The sequence below is a fragment of the Balaenoptera borealis genome (genome assembly GCF_965194805.1).
Source record: "Balaenoptera borealis genome assembly, chromosome: 19".
Lineage (NCBI taxonomy): Eukaryota > Metazoa > Chordata > Mammalia > Artiodactyla > Balaenopteridae > Balaenoptera > Balaenoptera borealis.
This window is the reverse complement of record NC_138878.1, coordinates 12561195-12581537: the sequence shown is the minus strand read 5'-3', so window position 1 is coordinate 12581537 and position 20343 is coordinate 12561195. Positions and strand designations below refer to the sequence as shown.

Sequence of the window (20343 nt, the reverse complement as noted above, 5' to 3'; positions counted from 1 at the left end):
GGAAAGAGAAAGGAGGAGAGAAACTGATTATGTAAGAGTGGTGCTGCCACTCAGCCATCAGCCACAGGCGCGCAGAGCCTACTGTGCAGGTTGCACCCTCCGCTGGCCGGGACCACCAGGGAAGGCCAGAGGCGCACAGCCCTGCCCTGGCTGCTGGCTCCTCGGGGACACAGAAACGACAGAACCACCGAAGGGCAGCCCCAGCCCAGGAGTAAGTTAAAATGACACCAGCTGACAGCCTGGGGCCAAAACAAAAGCAGGACCACGGAATGAATGAGCTGTGTGGGTTAAATCGAGGGAGCTTCCTGAAGGCAGCAGATCACAGGTAAAGTACAAGAACAGCTTGGACTGTGGGGAGGTTAAAAAAAGCCCAGAATCGGGCTCTGCACCCCTCCATGCCCCAGAGAACACTCTCCTAGCCACCTCCTCACTCAGAAATCTCCCAGAAAGCCTCCCACCATGCACCCTAGACCACCAGACCGGTACGGAGAAGCTGAGAAAGTGAGAACTGGGGTCATGGTCACCTTCATGCCACACCACAGAGCCCTAATCCTGGGTGCCATCTGTGGTCCCACCCATCCACTGAAATGGGGGAGATGTGCGGAAGCCAGGAAGGCACAAAGTGGGAGCTACCTAATGGCACAGAAGCCAGAGCCTTCTCTCAGGGGGAGGGGCACAGAGGAAATCACCTAAAAGAATGGGGATGTCTGTCTGTCTGTCTCTCTCTGGTGGGGAAGAGGGAGGGGGAGGAGTTTGAGAATTGCCTCTCCCACCCCACCCCCACTTTACCCAGGGGTTTGGAACAGCCCTTTGGAAGCTCATGCAGAGAAAAGTTAGACAAGTAAAAGTTGGAATATTATTCTACATAATTCAATTGCAAATAGCATTTTCAAAGTCACAGTAGCAAGTAAAAAGTGAAAGTTAATTTAACAGAAGCATGACTTAAGGATCCTGGAAGGACAAGGGCCTGGGGAGGGTGCACATGAGTGGTGAGGGAAGCGGGTGACAAGGAGCTACACGTTCCTTGGTGGGAAGTCAACAGATAGTGCCTCAAATGAATGAGCAACATGAGCGTATATATAACTGAATCAATTTGCTGTACACCTGAAAGTAACACAACATTGTAAATCAACTATACTTCAATTAAAAAAATTTTAAAAAAGTTATGGAAGTGGGTGCGTGTGAAGAATTAGGGCCACTTTTGCAACCAATCTATTACACCTACACAGAGCATTCTTCTCCCCAAAGTGGCCAGGCCTGACCTGAGGCCCAGGGGACAGAGCACCGGACCACCTGCTCCAGCTTGACAGCTTCCCTGTAAGCACGGCAGGGCCACGAGGGTCTCAGAGACATTCCATGCCACCTCCACATCCAGAGATGAGGAAACAGGCCTGGGGGGAGGGAGCTGTCCCAAGGCCTCATGCCCAACCCCATCGTCCTCCTGTGAATCAAGCCCCTCTGCCCTTTGAGAATGTGGGGAGGGACATTCTAGCAACTAGCAGCCCTGTAGAGTGAGTCACAGACGCTCAATTTAAGGAGGAGGTGGATGAAAAATAGGGCTGAGTTGAGGCCACAGAAAAAAGAAGCTAAACAAAAGCATAAATAGGAATGATTTTTTTCTGGTTAATTCCATTAGCCCAGGGTCTATATTTCTGAATAACATTTCATCCACCACCTCTGCTCAGTGGAAAGAGGATTCTAGACCTGGGGCACATGAATAACACAGGACCCACTCTTGGCCACATCTGAGTCGTAAGTCTCATTCAGAGAGGTGGGCTGAGTCAGACCCTGACTGGCTCCCTCGGCTCCCATATCCCATTCAGTGCAAGTCCAATCTGCAAAGGAGGCTCTATTTCTACCTCCCTTTAATCTGGGCTTGGCCCTGTGACTTGCTCTGACCAGTGGGATGTGCCTATGCCTTTGGCTTGTCCTCTCTTGCTGCTGGGAGGGCTTCATGTCATGTACACAATTCCGGGCTAGCTTCCTATAGGAGGCCTCAGGCATTTGAGTGAGAACATCCTAAACTAGTCCATCTGGCCTCTGTCAAGTCAGCCCAGAATCCCAGCCACCCCACAGAATCATGAGAAATAATCAGTGTTTGTTTATTTTAAACCACTAAGCTTTGGGGGTAGTTTGTTACACAACAAAAACTAATTGATATAGCCCGAAAGTGCATCATCTCTGCAAATGCTCTGTAAAAAGCCAGGTCAGTTCTAACCCAAAGCATCTTCTGGGAGTGGTTCCGGTGGCTTCTCTCCTCTGAATGAAGCTCAGGAAGACTTGGGGGCAAAGCTGTGCTTTCATTGCCCTAGGGCCCAGCTCAGCATCTTCTATTGGAAGATGAACTTTCTGGAATTCAATACTAATCAAGACTTTTTTTCCCCTCTGCCACATTTGATTTATGTTTTGAAACTTTATTATAGCATTGTTAAACAAACCCAAATAAGGTAGAATAGTAAAATGGATCCTCATATAGCCATTATTCAGCTTCAAAAATTATCAATATTCTGTCACTCCTGTTTCATCCATCCTCCGTTTTTTTCCCTAGAGTATTTTAAAGCAAATCCCAGACAGGCCATTTTACCAGTATGTAAGGATTCTTTAAAAAATATAATCGCATTACTACTATTGCACATTTCCAAATCAATAATCCCTTATATCATCTAATACAGAATCTATGTTCAAATAAACCCACACATATAAACCCACACAACTAATTCACTACAAAGGTACAAGGAACATACAATGGCGAAAGGATCGTCTCTTCAATAAATAGAGTTGGGAAAACTGGACATCCACATGCAAAAAAATTAAACTACACCACTACCCCACACCATACACAAAAATCAACTCAAAATGGATCAGAGACTTTAATGTAAAACCTGAAACCATAAAACTCCTAGAAGAAAACATAGGCAGTATACTCTTGGGCGTCAGTATTAACAATATCTTTCTAGATATGTCTCCTCAGGCAAGGGAAACAAAAGCAAAAATAAACAAATGGGACTGTATCAAACTAAAAAGCTTCTGCACAGCAAGGGAAACCACCAACAAAACAAAGACAACCTACCAAATGGGAAAAGATATTTGTAAATCATACGTCCAATAAGGGGTTAATATTCATAACAGATAAAGAACTCATACAATTCAACAACAGCAAAAAACAAACAACCTGACTAAAAAATGGGCAAAGGGGCTGAATAGACATTTTTCCAAAGAAGACATACGGATAGCCAACAGGCACATGGAAAGATGTTCAACATCACTAATAATTAGGGAAATACAAATCAAAACCACAGTAAGATCCTACCTCACATCTGTTAGAACTGCTATCATCAAATAGGCAAGAAATAACAAGTGTTGGTGAATATGTGGAGAAAAGGGAACCCTCATTCAATGTTAGTGGAACTATAAACTCGTAAAGCCAGAGTTTTACCAGTACAGAGTTTTCTCAAAATATTAAGAATAGGACTACCATATGACCTAAGTATTTCACTTCTGGGGTTTTTTGTTTGTTTGTCTGTTTGTTTTGACCACGCCATGTGGCTGTGGGATCTTAGTTCCCCGACCAGGGATTGAACCTGGGCCCACGGCAGTGAAAGCACAGAGTCCTAACCACTGGACCGCCGGGGAATTCCCAACACTTCTGGGTGTTCTTTTTTTAATATAACTTTTTTTTTTCTTTCTTCCTTCCTTCCTTTGTTTCTTTTTTGGCTGCGTTGGGTCTTAATTGCTGGCTTGCGGGCTTTCTCTAGTTGCAGCGAGCGGGGGCTACTCTTCGTTGCGGTGCACGAGCTTCTCATTGCAGTGGCTTCTCTTGTTGCAGAGCACGGGCTCTAGGCGTGCGGGCTTCAGTAGCTGTGGCACGCAGGCTCAGTAGTTGTGGCCCGTGGTCTCTACAGCACAGGCTCAGTAGTTGTGGTGCACGGTCTTAGTTGCTCCATGGCATGTGGGATCTTCCCGGACCAGGGCTTGAACCTGTGTCCCCTGCATTGGCAGGCAGATTCTTAACCCCTGTGCCACCAGGGAACTCCCCCCAACATTTCTAGGTATTTATCCAAAGAATATGAAAATACTAATTTGAAAAGAAATATGCACCCCTATGCTCATCATAGCATTAGTTTAAATAGCCAAGATATGGAAACAACCTAAGTGTCAATAAATGGATGAATAAATAAAGAAGATGTGGCATATATTATATATACAATGGAATACTACTCAGCCATTAAAAAGACGAAATCTTGCCATCTGTGACAACACTGATGCACCTTGAGGGTATCATGCTAAGTGAAATAAGTCAGAGAAATACAATACCATATGATTTTGCTCACGTGGAATATAAAAAACAAACGAACAAATCAAACCAAACAAAAACAAACATGTAGATACAGAGAACAGAGCAGTGGCTACCAGAGCGGAAGGGTGAGAAGGGCAAAATGGGTAACATATGTTGTAACTATATGGTTGGCAACTGTATGGTGATGGATGGAAACTAAATTTTTGGTGGTCAGCAGGCTGTAGTGTATACAGAAGTAGAAATATAATGCTGCATACATGAAACGTAATATTATACACCAATGTTACATAAATAAAAAATAAATTAAAAAAAAGAATCCTGGAGGCTTCCCTGGTGGCGCAGTGGTTGAGAATCTGCCTGCTAATGCAGGGGACACGGGTTCGAGCCCTGGTCTGGGAGGATCCCACATGCCGCGGAGCAACTGGGCCCGTGAACCACAACTGCTGAGCCTGCGCGTCTGGAGCCTGTGCTCCGCAACGGGAGAGGCCGCGATGGTGAGAGGCCCGCGCACCGCGATGAAGAGTGGCCCCCGCTTGCCGCAGCTGGAGAAAGCCCTAGCACAGAAACGAAGACCCAACATAGCAATCAATCAATCAATCAATCAATCTTTAAAAAAAAAAAAGAATCCACGTTCAATTTTCCCTGGTTGTTTAAAAAATGTCTTTTTTTAAGTTGTTTTGTTTGAATTAAGAGCCCAGTAAGTTGGTCCACTGATTGATGGGTCTCTATGCCTTTTTTCCTCTTTTTAAAAAAAATTTTAAGGGACTTCCCTGGCGGTCCAGTGGTTAAGACTTCGCCTTCCAACGCAGGGGATGGGGGTTCGATCCTTGGTCGGGGAGCTAAGAACCCACATGCCTTGTGGCCAAAGAACCAAAGTGTAAAACAGAAGCAATATTGTAATAAATTCAATAAAGACTTTAAAAATGGTCCACATCAAAAAAAAAAAAACCTAAAAAAAATCAATTAATTAATTAAGATATAATTCACATGTCATAAAGTTTGCCATTCTGAAGGGCACAATTCAGTGGAGATCTTTAGTATATTCACAAAGTTGTGCAACAATTACCATAATCTAATTCCAGAACATTCTCACCAACCTAAAAATAAACTCTGTAGTCATCAGCAATCACTGTTTATTTCCTCTTCCCCCTAGCCCCTGGCAACCACTAATCTGCTTTCTATCTCTATGGATTTGCATATTCTGGACCTTTCATGTAAATAGAATCTTTAATATGTGATCCTTTGTGACCAGCTTCTGTCACTTGGCATAATATTTTCAGGGTTCATTCATCATGTAAACTGAATGTTTGTGCCTCTGCCAAATTCCTGTGTTGAAGCTCTAACCCCCAATATGATGGTATTTGGAAATGGGGTCTTTGTGAGGTAATTAGGGCTGGATGAGGTCCTGAAGGTGGGGCCCTCATGACAGGATTAGTGCCCTTATAAGAAGAGACACCAGAGAGCTTGTTCTCTCTCTCTCTCTCTCTCCATGATCCCACAAAAAGGAGGTCACGTGAGCATACATCCAGAAGGTGGCTGTCTGCAATCCAAGGGGAGAGCACTCACCAGAAACCAACCATGCTGGTACCCTCATCTTGGACTTCAGCCCCCAGAACTGTGAGAAAATAAATTTCTGTTGTTTAAGCCACCCAGTCTATGGTATATATTCAAGACCCATTTATTCTCTAGTTCTGCCCACATGGAGACACCCTCCTTGAAAAGGCATTGAATCCTTCCATTCACTTTAACACCTTGGGCTGAAAACACATGTTCCAAGGTTTCAACTATGAGATCCACATTCTTAAAGCACTAATTCTTAAATCTCATCTAGATTTCTCCCCTTGGATGGGGGGAGATGACCCAAACACAGCAAAGAACAGCTCAGGACTGTGGGCTCTGCTCGCCCAGAAGAGCTCATAGCTCCCCTGATCACCCAGCTGGAGCCAGGATTAGGGCCCTGAGACGAGGGGCGCCTGGTGGGTTACCGCCACCGCAGATGGGACACGCTGCCTTCGGGCGCCTTTCTGCCACCACCGCCCCCAACTCCTGTCCTCTTCACTAGGCTGGCTGTCACCTCTAGTTTCCCTGGAGGTTGGGGACTCCAGACGGTCTCTGCTCACACTTCTGCATCACGCCTGCTGCCTCAGCACTGCTGATCCACACCAAGGGGGAACAGCACACAGAACTGCTTTTCGGCACACCAACGTTCCACACAAAAGTTACTTTATAAGCCTGCAGGTTCTTTTTCATCAGAGGACATTCCCAAGCCCATGACTTCCTCCGGCTGCCCACTGCCCTTGCCAGCAGACTGGACATGCGTGGCCGCAGTGCTGAGTCGGGCACACCACCCTTGCTCCACTACTGCACACTCTCCTGGAGCACTGAGGACGGTGCCCTGGGCTCATCAGCAGGATCTGTCCTGAATCCAGTCCTAGAGTGACAAGAGCCACACCTGCAGGTCTATTCCACTGACTAGCCGCACAGGACTGAGCTGGGCCCACGGACCTTGGTCTGGATTGTGTTGGGTGGTCATTCTTGCCTAGGTTCACAGGCCAACAGCCGCTGTCCTTCCTTTCCTGCTCATCACTGCACCAGCAGCTCACTCCTACCTGCTGCCATCACACGCCTGGCAACCTCGTGTGCCGGGGCCAGCCAAGAACTGAGACCCCCGCAGGCCCCTAGTTCCCAGCAAGCAAACGCCCCATTAAACTATTGCTGCCTAGCCGTGCTCTCGAGGCTTCAGAGCCGGGAGAGTGCGGAGAGCACAGCAAGCCGCGGCGCCCCAGCCCTGGACCGGGCTCCATGGATGCGCCAGAACCTCGCCGCGCCCCACCCCCCAACACAGGCGACCTCTGCGCCCGCCTGTCCCACGGACCCAGGCGCACCTCCGGCCACCGGGACCCAGGACGGCGGCGCGGGGCTCGGCCGGCGGCGGGCGCTGGGGTGGGCGGGGACCCGGGCTCCAGCCCGGAGGCCGCGCGGACCTGCCAGGCCCACCTCCGTCCCCGCCGCCCGGAAATCTATGGTATATTATTATGGCAACCTGAGCAGGCTAAGACATAGCATCTATCAGCACTTCATTCCTTTTTTTTAAAAATAAGGGTGAAACATTTTATTCTCAATTTTCTTTCTTTTTTTAATAAATTTAAACAGTAAAACAAAAATTCACAAGCTGTCTCCCTGTTCACTCTCTGCCTCCCTCCCCTACCTGTAGTCTTTAGTCTGGCTCCCTTTCCTTCACCCCACTCACACTGGCACAGGGTATCCAACTAAGAAAACAAAACCGCTCTAAGTACATGGAGACATGATGAAGGGAGGAGGTGACCTGCGTCCACATTCCAGGTTAAACTGCACAAGTCTGCATTTTCTGGGTTCTAAATAGTTTCCTTTCATTTGTCAAATTGAAAAAAAAAAATCCCTGGACCAGATGCTTCAAAACTCCCAGGACTGCCAAAGAATGCCTTGAGCTCTCAAACTCCTAATTTATCCCTCCCCCACCCCCTTTCCCCTTTGGTAACCGTAAGTTTGTTTCCTATGTCTGTCTGTTTCTGTTTTGTAAATAAGTTCATTTGTATCATATTTTAGATTCCACATATAAGTGATATATGGTATTTGTCTTTCTCTTCCTGACTTACTTCACTTAGTATGATAATCTCTAGGTCCTTCCATGATGCTGCAAATGGCATTATTTCATTCTTTTTTATGGCTGAGTAGTATTCCATTACACACACACACACACACACACGTCACATGGCTACTGTATATATATATATAGAAAGAGTATATCTACATATAATAGCTGTATATAGATATCTATATATAATAAGCGTCATTGTACTCTTTCTTGACATAGTATGCACCTTCTTGCTCCTTGAAAGACTGTTTCCTTCTTTATTTCTTTGTGGTTGAGCAGCTCTGGCTCAGTTGCTGCCATTACCACATCACACTCTGCAGCGGCCACCATCTTACCACCGGGACCAGTACTTCATTCCTTTTATTGTAATATAATATTCTAATGTATGGATATACCACATTTTCTTTATCCATTCATCAATTGATGGACATTTGGGTTGTTTTCATTTTTGGGCTATTATGAATTATATTGCTATGAAGATTCGTGTACAAGTTTTTGTGTTGGTATATGCTTTCAGTTCTCTTTGGGTATATTCCTAGGAATGTGGTTGCTGGGTCATATGGCTACTCTACATTTAACTTTTTGAGGAACTGCCAGTCTGCTTTCCAAGGCAGCTACACCGTTTTATATTCCCATCAGCAATGTACGAGGGTTTTGATTTCTCTACATACTCACCAACACTTGTTATTATCTATCTTTTTCATTACAACCATCCTAGTGGGTATGAAGTGGTATCTCATTGTGGTATTGATTTGCATTTTCCTGATGACTAATGATGTTGAGCATCTTTTCACCTGCTTATAGGCCATTTGTATATCTTCTTTGGAGAAATGTTTATTCAAATCCTTTGCCTATTTTTTTAAACTGGTTTATCTTTTTATTTTTGAGTTACAAGAGTTCTTTATGTATTCTGGGTACTAGACTCTTATCAGATGTATGATTTGTAAATATTTTCTCCTGGTCTGTGAGTTGTCTTTTCCCTTTCCTGATAGTGTTCCCGACGCACAAAACTTTTTAAGTTCGATGAAGTCCAATTTATTTTTTATTTATTTTCCTATTTTTTGGTTACTTATGCTTTTTGGTGTCATATCTAAGAAACTAGTGTCTAATCCAAGGGCACAAAGATATACATGTGTTTTATTCTAAGAATTTTATAGTTTTAGCTCTTGTATTTAGGTCTTTGATCCATTTGGAGTTAATTTTTGTATATGGTGTGAGGCAAGAGCCCAACTTCATTCTTTTGCATGTGGCTATCCAGTTGTCCCAGCACTAGTTTTGTTTTTTTGGTTTTTTTAAAATAAATTTACTTATTTATTTATTTTTGGCTGCATTGGGTCTTCGTTGCTGCACGCAGGCTTTCTCTAGTTGTGGCGAGCAGGGGCTACTCTTTGTTGCGGTGCACAGGCTTCTCATTGTGGTGGCTTCTCTTGTTGCGGAGCACAGGCTCTAGGCGTGCAGGCTTCAGCAGTTGTGGCTCGAGGGCTCTAGAGTGCAGGCTCAGCGGTTGTGGCACATGGGCTTAGTTGCTCTGTGGCATGTGGGAATCTTCCCGGACCAGGGCTCGAACCCGTGTCCCCTGCGTTGGCAGGCAGATTCTTAACCACTGAGCCACCAGGGAAGTCCTCAGCACTAGTTTTTAAAAAGATTATTCTTTCCCCCAATGAATGGCCTTAGCATCTTTACTGAAAATCAGTTGACCACAAATGCATAAATAGATATGGATTTATTTCTGGACTCTCAATTCTATTCCATTGATCTATATGTATATATTTATTTATTTATTTTATTTATTTTTTTTTTTTGGCCTCGCCACACAGCTTGCCAGATCTTAGTTCCCCAACCAGGGATTGAACCTGGGCCCTGGCAGTGAAAGCACTAAGTCCTAACCACTGGACCGCCAGGGAAGTCCCTATATGTATATCTTTATGCCAATACCACACTGTCTTGACTTCTGTAGCTTTCTGTAAGTTTTGAACTCTTAAGACATTTTAATCTATAATAATTTATTTTTCCCTTTTTGTTTTTGTTGAAGAAACTGGGTCACTTGTCCTGTAGACGTCCCACATTCTGGATTTGGATAATTGTACCCCTGGAATGTCATTTAACATATTTATCTCTGTATTTATAATATTTAGATCAGGAAGCTTCATTGGGCTCAGGTATAATTTCCATAGGAGGTGCTGCATTACATCAGGAGGCACAGTTCTGTTTGTCCCACTTTAATGAGCTAATGTCATGTTCTTGCTCCATGATCCATCCATTATAAAGTTCTCCATCAACATTTTACCTTTCATCAGGTATTCATGATTATAGCCTTGATCCAGTAATTTCCTTAGGTGGTGACTTTCTTATTCTATCTTCTCTTCTATATTTATTACTGTGATTCTTTTATGAAGTAGAACTTTCCTTCCTCATCTATTTTCTTATCTTAAAATTTGGTCTGGGTAGAAAAAGCAGGATAAAAGCTTGATTCTTTCCCCTTATTTACCAGCTTTCAGAATGAGTTGTTCCCTAACATCTTCCAAAGGTAATTAATGATGATTTTTCAGTATCACTTTGAATTCATCAATTTTTTAATTTTTAGATTTCAATCCATTGAAGTTACTTTAAAGTCAGGTTCACTGAGGTATAATCGATGTACACTAAAGTTCAGCCTCTTTGATGAGTTTCCACAACTATATACACCAACACATTATTCAAGATGTAGAACATTACTATCACCCCAGAAAGGTCCCCTGTATCCTTTAGCGGTCAATCCTCTTCCCCACCCCACACCTCTGGCAATCACTTCATTTCTGTTCCTGGAGTTTTATTTTTTCCAGAATATTATATAAATGGTATCATATAATATGTTGCTATTTCTGTCCTGTCTTCTTTCACTTAGCAAATGTGTTGGGGATCCTTCCATGTTGCTAAAGTCTGTCAGTGGTCTCTTCCTTTTACTTTTTAAAAAATATTTATTTATTTATTTGGCTGCACCGGGTCTTAGTTGCAGCGTGTGGGATCTTTAGTTGTGACATGTGGGATCTATCTAGTTTCCTGACCAGGGATCGAACCTGGGCTCCCTGCATTGGGAGCAGGGAGTCTTAACCGCTGGACCACCAGGGAAGTCTGCTCTTCCTTTTATTACTGAGTAGTTTTCCATTGTACCAGGTTTTTGCAAATATGAATAAAGCTGTCACATACATTTGCATACAGGTCTTTCTGTGGACATATGTTATTTTTCTTAGGTAAATACCTAAGAGTGAGTGGCTGGGTGATAGTTGGAGATTTAAACAGTAAGAAATTGCCAGCCTATTTTCCAAAGTGGTTGTTTGTTATTCTTTTTAACATTTGAATTATTTCATCATTTGGCTAGTGGGAGCTCCTTCCAGTGGGTTCCTGTCCTATTGACAGACTCCAGTAGTCTTCAATAGCTTCCTTGATTTCAGCCATGACTGGGGGTTCCAGGCTCATCTTGTACATTTTCTGCCTCAGACTAGATAGAAATCAGCTACTTTTCCAAGGAATTCTTTTAGTGGGAACTGGTACTTAGAAACCACAGCCTGAATACTACAGGCGCTCATTACTACTGGGTTTTCAGTGTTTATGTGAATAGACCTAGGAAATTCGGGGTTTTTTAAATTAATTAATTAATTAATTAATTTTCGGCTGCATTGGGTCTTTGTGGCTGTGCGCGGGCTTTCTGTACTCGCGGTGAGCAGGAACTACTCTTCGGTGCGGTGCGGGGTCTTCTCATTGCGGTGGCTTCTCTTGTTGCGGAGCATGGGCCCTAGGCACACGGGCTTCAGTAGTTGTGGCACGCGGGCTCAGTAGTTGTGGTGCGCGGGCTCTAGAACGCAGGCTCAGTAGTTGTGGCACACGGGCTTAGTTGCTCCACGGCATGTGGGATCTTCCCGGACCAGGGCTCGAACCCGTGTCCCCTGCATTGGCAGGTGGATTCTTAACCACCTCACCACCAGGGAAGTCCCAGAATTATAAGGTTTTTAAACTTCTTTAGATTGTTATTTGCATCTCTTTTGTGCTGAAAATCTTGTTTCTTAATGACACTTAAGATAATTATTTTCTTTATCCTTTCATATATATAGAAGTTTCAAAATATTTCAATAGTAACACTGATAACAATAAAACAAGTCTGTGCAGTTTAAGATTTCTTTGTGGTTCTTTCATCTTAGGTCATATTCCCAATGGGAATGTATAGTCAAAAGAGCATGTATTTCCGGGACTTCCCTAGTGGCCCAGTGGTTAAGACTCTGCGCTCCCAATGCAGGGGACCCAGGTTCTATCCCTCGTCAGGGAACTAGATCCCACGTGCCGCAACTAAAGAGCCCACATGCCACAACTAAAGCTCCTGCATGCTGCAACTAAAGAGCCTGCATGCCGCAATGAATATCCCACAAAGCCAAATAAATAAAATAAATATTAAAAAAACCCAAAAGATCATGTATTTCCATTTGTTTCTTATTTTTAGAGATTTGTTTTAAATTCTGTGTTTTAATTATATAAAACACAACATTCCAAAGTAAAAACTATAAAAGCCATGTTCAGAAAGGTCTTTCTCCCCCCCTTATTTCCCCCTCCCTGATAAATATTTTTACTAGTTTTTGGTTTATTCTTACATTGTTTACATTTTAAAATACAAGCATATTTTTCATATTTCCTCTTTTTGCCTACAAAAGGTGGCATTTTACACATATTCTTTTGCACCTTGCTTTTTAAAAGCTATTTTAAAATAAAACATAGAGGTAACAGAAAACAAATGTATAGTTTAATGAATTATTATAAGATAAACAAACTTTATATCTACCGTGAAATCAAGGAATGGAACACAGTCAGCCACCCTAAAAGGTCCTCCATGAGCCCCATCTCAACTACAGCTTGCCAAAAAAGTAACCAGCATCCTAATTATTACAGCAATCACCTTGCTGGCTTTCTTTCTGGTTTTATCAACCAAGTGTGCCTCCCTAGACAGTATAGTTTAGTTTTCAGCCTTGCCCATTTTTAAAATTTCATATCTTTTAAGCCTCTTTAAATCTACAATCTACAGGATTTCTCCTCCATCCCATTCTTTTACAATTCATCTGTTAAAGAACCCAGGATATGCGTACCAGAGAGTGCTCCCAGTCTGCACACTCATCTGCACAACGTGTTGTGCAATTCAACACGTTCCTCTGTTCTCTGCTTTTGCACATTGGGGGTTGGATCAGACTCAAGCTTAAATCCTTTGTCACGACTACACGTGGTGCTGGGCTCTCCCAACAGGAGGTAATGTCTGGTTTTCACTCTTTTCTGATGTTGATAGCTACCAATGCTTAATGCCTAGGCCCATTAATTCATCAAGGGTGCCAAGTGTGATATTCTCACTCACATGGCTATCTGATCAAGCCTTTTCCCATGAGGCAAGCAGAGTCAGTAGCAGGTCAGCAGCTTTGCCAAGATATCTGATATGAATGACATAGTGTACTTTCCTCCCACGTCTGACCTCTCTATGAAATCAGAAAGTCTCCAGGCCTGTGTGATTTGTTTTCAAATGCCTGCTTCTCAGAAGAAGATTGGCTGGCATCCAGACATGCACTGCCTTTACCCTTGTAATCCAAAGCTACCTGAATGATTTTATCAACTAAGACTCACCCCTGGGTCCACAGACCAAATGCCTGTGGCAGGCAGTACACGTCTGACAGGTGCTGCATGTATGTGATCAGTGTTAGCACGTCTGGGAGGCTTGGCACCTACACCAGATCCCTAGGGCATCTACCAAGCTGGAGTATTGACTTAGATGAAGCAAAACATAAAAACCTGGACTTCCCTGGTGGCGCAGTGGTTAAGAATCCACCTGCCACACCATTGTAAAGCAATTATACTCCAATAAAGATGTTTAAAAAAAAAAAGAATCCTCCTGCCAATGCAGGAGACACGGGTTCGATCCTTGGTCGGGGAAGATCCCACATGGAGCAACTAAGCCCGTGCGCCGCAACTATTGAGCCTGCGCTCTAAAGCCTACGAGCCACAACTAGAGCCCATGTGCCTAGAACCCATGCTTCACAACAAGAGGAACCACCACAATGAGAAGCTTGCACACCAAAACGAAGAGTAGCCCCCGTTTACCGCAACTAGAGAAAGCCCGCACGCAGCAATGAAGACCCAACACGCCAAAAAATTAATTAATTAATTAATTTTAAAAAAGAAAAACATAAAAGCCTGCCCAGTGCTGCAAACGACAGAAGCACTGAAACAGGAAGATGCATTACTCAACGTTTCCTTAGAACCAGGTGTCTAACACAGAGCTATTTGGGCCATACCTACATGTTTGAGGTATATTTCTCTATAGTCACTCACCTTTTTACTGAAATTTATTTGTAAAGAAAACTTCATAACACTTACTTTGAGAGGAAAACAATTCTAACTTGCCAAAATGAGAAGGTAACATCAAGGAGAGCAAAATAATGTAAATTCGAGTGAGAAAGCATTGCCTGCTGAACTAGGGATCTGTTCTCTCTTTTTGGAAAAGGGAGACTAACAAGGGTTAGAGAGGTGTTTGAAATATATTAGCACCAGACTGAGTCTTTCTCCTAGAGCAGTCATTCTCAGCTGGGAGGTGGATTTTGTCCCCCAGGTGACATTTGGCAATGCCTAGAAATATCTTTGGTTGTCAGAACTGGGGGTGGCGGCGCTACTGGCATCTAGTGGGTGGAGGTCAGGATGCTGTAAACATTCTACCCTGCACAGGGCAGCCGCCCCACAGCAAAGAATTGTTTGTTTCTCAGCTGAGGCTGAGAAACCCTGTCCTAGAGAAGTAAGAAGGATTGAAAAAGAACTGAAAAGAAATTTCCTCACTCTGGGATTCAATGTTATTTAATGCAGGATCCAAGTACCATGTTACACCATCCAACATTAACTAATGGCACATAATCCACACTTAGAAAACGCTGTTTAAATGATGAGATGTCTTGGAACGAAAGCACCAGTGCTAAAAGAACAATGTTATCAGAAAGCTCATCTCAGAGAAGTCCACAGACCCAGCGGCAGTACTAGTTCATGCTGTGCTGCATGCTGTTCTTACAGTCAACATTTATTAAGCACCTACTATGTGCAGCCACTGTGCTGGGAACTGGTAAGGTGTGATTCCAGTAAGAGGTATACAGGCCAGTGGGGGAGGCAAGGAGGTAAATAAATGAGTAGAAAACAGTATCATGGGAAAGTGTGTGCAGCTAAAGGGAAGATGAGAAAATACCCACTGGGGATGGTGGCAGGGGGTTGCCAGGGAAGGTGATGATTCCAGTTCTTAGCACTCCCAAGGAGCTCCCTCTAGTTAGAAGCAGAGCTAATTCAAAAGCAATGCATGGCTTCTGGCTTCTGGCAGAGTGCATGAATCCAAACACTTCTAACACTAATTGTAGTATGGATTAAGATGTGTAAATATACTCTAAAATAACTTTAAAGAAAAAAAAAGCAGTACGCTTGGAATATCCATTGCATTGCTGTTTACACTTGAAGAAAGAAAACTGGAAACAACTTAAATGCCAAACCACAGGAAAGCAGTTACCATAATCTGAGAACTAATTGCTGTTTATTGAGTCCTGACCGTGTGCCAATGGGTATATATCCAGTGTAGCACAATGATTATACCTTTTTCTCCTTGTAGCGACTGCGAGAATTAATCCTCCCATTCCCAGGGAAAAGTCAGACTCAGAGAAGACATGGAAAGGGAGTCTTTTCAACCAATGCTGCAGAAACTACTAGAAATCCTTACTTAAAAAAAAAAATTAAGCATAACCCTTACCTCACACCACGCATAAAAATAACTTGAAATGGATCATAGACATAACTGCAAAACCTAAAACTATAAAAATTCTAGGAGAAAATATTTGTGGCTTTGAGTTGGGCAAAATTTTCTTATATTTGACACCAAAAGCACAAACCATAAAAAAAAAATGGTGTTGGGGGGAGAAACAATAGGAATAAGTTAGAATAATGTTGTTATCAGAGTATTTGTTTTTATAGTTATCATCTATCTTTGGCAAGTGATATGGATCTCCCATTTATGGTAGTGATATAATGTTTCCTTTTTAAATAAATGTGACTAGGTTTCCAAAACGTGAATGACCCTAAGGAAAAAATGTGCAGGTAAGATATGTACAGACTCTGAAGCTAGAACACTTGAGTGCAAATTCTGGCTCCACCTTGCCTTGGGAGAGGTCAGCATTCTCTTCTCGCCTCAGGTTCCTCATCTGTAAAATGGCCTTGATACAAAATTCTGACCTCAAAGCGTTATGGGAGTATTTACCGAGTTTCTATATATGGAAAACTTAGAACATGGGATGGTATGCGGTAGCTCAGTATTTACTATTATTATTATTCACTATTATAAATAGCAGTAAAGACGGGTTTTGGAAAACTTAAGCTTTCTCTTTTTTATTTTTTCAAAGCAAAGGCTTTTATTATGTGGTAATTTTACAGTTTTAACTTTAAAGGCAACTTATCCACCCCCACTCCCCAAATATATTCCAAGACCAGTAAACTTCTCTCTTTTATTTTTGAATGATTTCCTTTATTGCTGTTGCTTTTGTACCATCAATAGAGATCTGTGAACAAAATACTTGACTGTGAAAGAAAGAAACAAACACAGTGTGGAACTAGTCACGTGGGACCCCTGAACACTCTGAACAGCTCCTGCTTCAAGAAAGTTGCTGATGTCCTTCTGAAGGACTCCAACCTCTGATCTCCAACCTCTGACCTCCAACAAGCAAGGAGACTCAAGAGTAGAAGAACAGAGTGTGGAGAGTCCATACTTCTGCTCTTCTCAGAAAAAAGGGACAGTGGACAAAGGGACTCCAGCAGACCTTTTTGCCTGAAAGCTTCCTTGGAGCAACACGATAAAAAAGAAAACAAAACAAAACAAAAAGGAGAGAAGCAGAAGTCAGTAGCTGGAGGGCCTTTAGCTCGACAGCTCTGTGGATGGAAACCTCTGCAGAGAGTTACCCTCTCTATGCATCAAAGAAAATAACTACCACCAAGAAAGTAACCGAGTTCATGAGGATACGAAGCAACTGGAACTCTTACACATCGCCCTTGGGAGCATACAATCATTTTGGAAGACTGTTTGCCAATTCTAATAAAGTGAAATATACACCTGCCCTATGAAGCAGCAATCCTACTCCTAGTATTAACCTAGAAAACTCAAGATCTATGTCCACAAAAAGAACAAACAAGAATGTGCATTGCTACTATATTCATGCTATGAATAATATGCAGTTCCAAAAGCTGAAAACAATCAATAGAAGAATGGATATACAAACTGTGGTATAATCACACAGCGGAAGACTACTCAGCAAGAAAAAGGAACAAACTGGTGATCCATGCAACAACATGGATGAATCTCAAAAACATTTTGAGCAAAAGAGGCCAGACATGAAAGAGCACATGCTACATCATTCCATTTACTCGAATGCAAGGACAGGCAAAAAACTAATCTACAGTAACAGAAATCAAACAGTGATTGTCTAGGGTAGGTGGTAGTGGTAGGAACTGACTAGAAAGGGGCATGAGCAAATCCATAGTGATGGAAATATCCTGGTTCTTGACTGGGGTGGTGGTCACCTGGGTATACACAATTGTCAAAAGCCATCTGTACTGGGATGAATAGTGTCCCCCCAAAATTCATGTCCACTGGAATCTTAGAATGTGACCTTATTTGGAAATAGGGGCTTTGCAGATTTAATTCGTTAAATTAGAGTGAGGTCATACCAGATGACAGAAGGCCCTAATCCAATGATTGGCGTCCTTATAAGAAGAGAAAATAGAGACACACAGGGAGGATACAACGTGACGATCAAGACAGAGATCAGAATGACATGTCCACAAGCCAAGGAATTGTGAGCAACCACCAGAAGCCAGGAAGAGGCAATGAAAGGTCAAAGAAATCATGGCCCTGTTGACACCTTTATTTTGGATTTCTAGCCTCCAGGCCTGTGAGAGAACACACTTCTGTTCTTTTAAGCCACCAAATTTGTGGTACTTTGTTACGGTAGCCCTAGGAAACTAACAAACCATCAAACAGAATGTTTAAGGTCTGTGCCTTTTATTTTAAGTAATTATACTACAATTTTTTAAGTTGCAAATAGCTCATTGGAAACAGCAAGCTGGTGATGAGGCTTCCTTTGGCTTCTGCTTCACCAAATTAGACAGAACACCTGAAGGAGAGCCAGGCAATGCTGTTCAGAATCCACATTTAGCGGGAGAACCGGGGCACTGCCCAGGGAGCCCCTCCCTCCCAATGGCTCTCCCTTCACACTCAACCACCCTCCGCATCTGTTCCCTCTGCCCACAGCAAAATGCCTCTTTTACCCTCTCAGATACAAATACTATGGGGACTACAGGCAGCACTACCCAAGAAAGCCACCCTGCAGATGCCCCATTCAAAAATGAGCCAACCCACTTCCGAGGGAGGTCCAAGCCTTAGAATTAAAGGCTGCAGAAAAGCCTGATTAGGGGCCAAGAGCCTTAACCCAGCTCTTCAGTAACTCACAAATTTATTATCTGAAATATCAACCTTAAGGAATCTTCCATTCCTTTGCTTTCTGCAGCCCAGACACTTACAAAAGGGGAATTTTTATTTCATTATTTTGCTTCATCTTAGAAGCCCATGACCCTGAGAACTTGCCAGTCACTTGTCTAAGCACACCGGCAGATATCTGCATGAGGATTGGCATCAGCAAAGGTCAGGAAGGTCACTGAATGCAAAGACCACCTGGCCCAATCCGCAGTGGATGCTCTGATCCCCATTCTGGATCCCCCACATTTATGGCCAAGGAACTTGCCAGGCATGAACTCACCGAATCCTCACAACAAGGCTAGAGGTAGGACCATTATTATCTTTAATTTTCGATGAGGGCACTGAGGACCAGAGAGGTGATATAACTTGTCTGAGGTCACACAGCAGTACACAGAGGAGGGATTTGAGCCCAGACAAATTGGCCTGGAAGTCTTAACCACTGGCTGCACTGCCAAGTGGATGCCTCTTCTTTGGATTGGGCACTGGATTCCCCAGTGACTGAGAACCCGAAGGTTTGTTAAATATCCAGACTCCTTCAACTTTTTTCCCTTCTTGAGAAACAATAGAGCAGTGAGTCCCAAAGTCTACTGGGACATCCTCCAAAGCATTATATAAACAAAAACTGAGTGTAACAGGATTAAGGTTGTTTAATTTTGTTTTTTGGGTTTTGGAATGTTTTGTTTTGTTTTGAGATGAAAGTTAACCAAACGACAACAGAGCTAAACTGAAAAAAAGGCTAAGATCAGAAACATGCATTTTTTCCCAACTGGATGGAAAACCCCAGTTGTCGGGGTTTTTTTGTTGTTGTTTTTGCTGCATCACATGGCTTCTGGGATCCTAGTTTCCTGGCCAGGGATTGAACCCGGACCCACGGCAGTGAAAGCACAGAGTCCTAACCACTAGACCACCAGGGGATTCCCAAAACCCCAGTTTCTGTTGTCCATTACACCAGGAAGGAGTTTGGAGCTGGGTTTGCTAAAAAAGAATCAAACCAATGGTTCCTTACTTTAGGAAAAGACACTTCAGTCCATATGTACTGACTCTGTACATGTCCCTAGACCCTCTCCAGAGGAGTCCACAGTAGCTGTTGGCTCAGTCAAAGAACCGTCTCCAGTAGGGTGGCACAGCACATTAAAAAACCAAAGGGAGGGAATTCCCTGGCGGTCCAGTGGTTAGGACTTGGTACTTTCTCTTCGGTGGCCCGAGTTCAATCCCTAGTCAGGGAAGTAATAACCTGCAAGCCACGTGGCGTGGCCAAAAAAGAAAGAAAAGACCAAGGGGAATTTACTCCAGGAGTACAGGGATGGTTCAATATTAAGAAACTTCTTTTTTTTTATTTGGCTGTACTGCACGGCTCACAGGATCTTAGTTCCCTGACCAGGGACTGAACCCAGGCCACGGCCATGAAAGCCCAGAATCTTAACCACTAGTCCACCAGGGAACTCGCAGAAACTTCTTAATATAGTATAACATAATGATAGATCCCAGGAAATCCATAAATGTTGAATAAGCATTTGACAAAATTTGACAAAAAACACACTTTCCTGATAAAAAATCCCGAAGTAGGAATCAATGGATAATTCCTTAATAAGATAAAATATATAAATCTCAGTCAAAAGCCAGCATTTTGCTTAACTAGAAAACACCAAACACCAGACGCATTCCCACTAAAGTCAGATATAACACACATGTGCACACTATCACTGTACAGGAGGTACTAGCCAGTGCAATTAGATAAGTTAAAGAAATGAGAGATAAAATAATTGGATGAAGGAATATAATGTACAGCACAGTGACTATAGTTAACAATACTGCATTGTATATTTGAAAGTTACTAAAGGAGCAAATCTTAAAAAGTTC

General features: G+C 43.0%; 1 protein-coding gene and 1 long non-coding RNA gene across 11 annotated transcripts in view; one reads left to right on the top strand and one right to left on the bottom strand.

The window, feature by feature from the left end:
• IL34 (interleukin 34) overlaps positions 1–20343 on the bottom strand; it is a 63426-nt gene that overhangs the window by 11161 nt on the left and 31922 nt on the right. The window lies entirely within an intron of this gene.
• On the top strand, positions 5–5945 carry LOC309617572. Its single transcript, XR_014238054.1, has 2 exons — positions 5–325; positions 5803–5945. It is a non-coding gene; the product is annotated as an uncharacterized lncRNA (long non-coding RNA).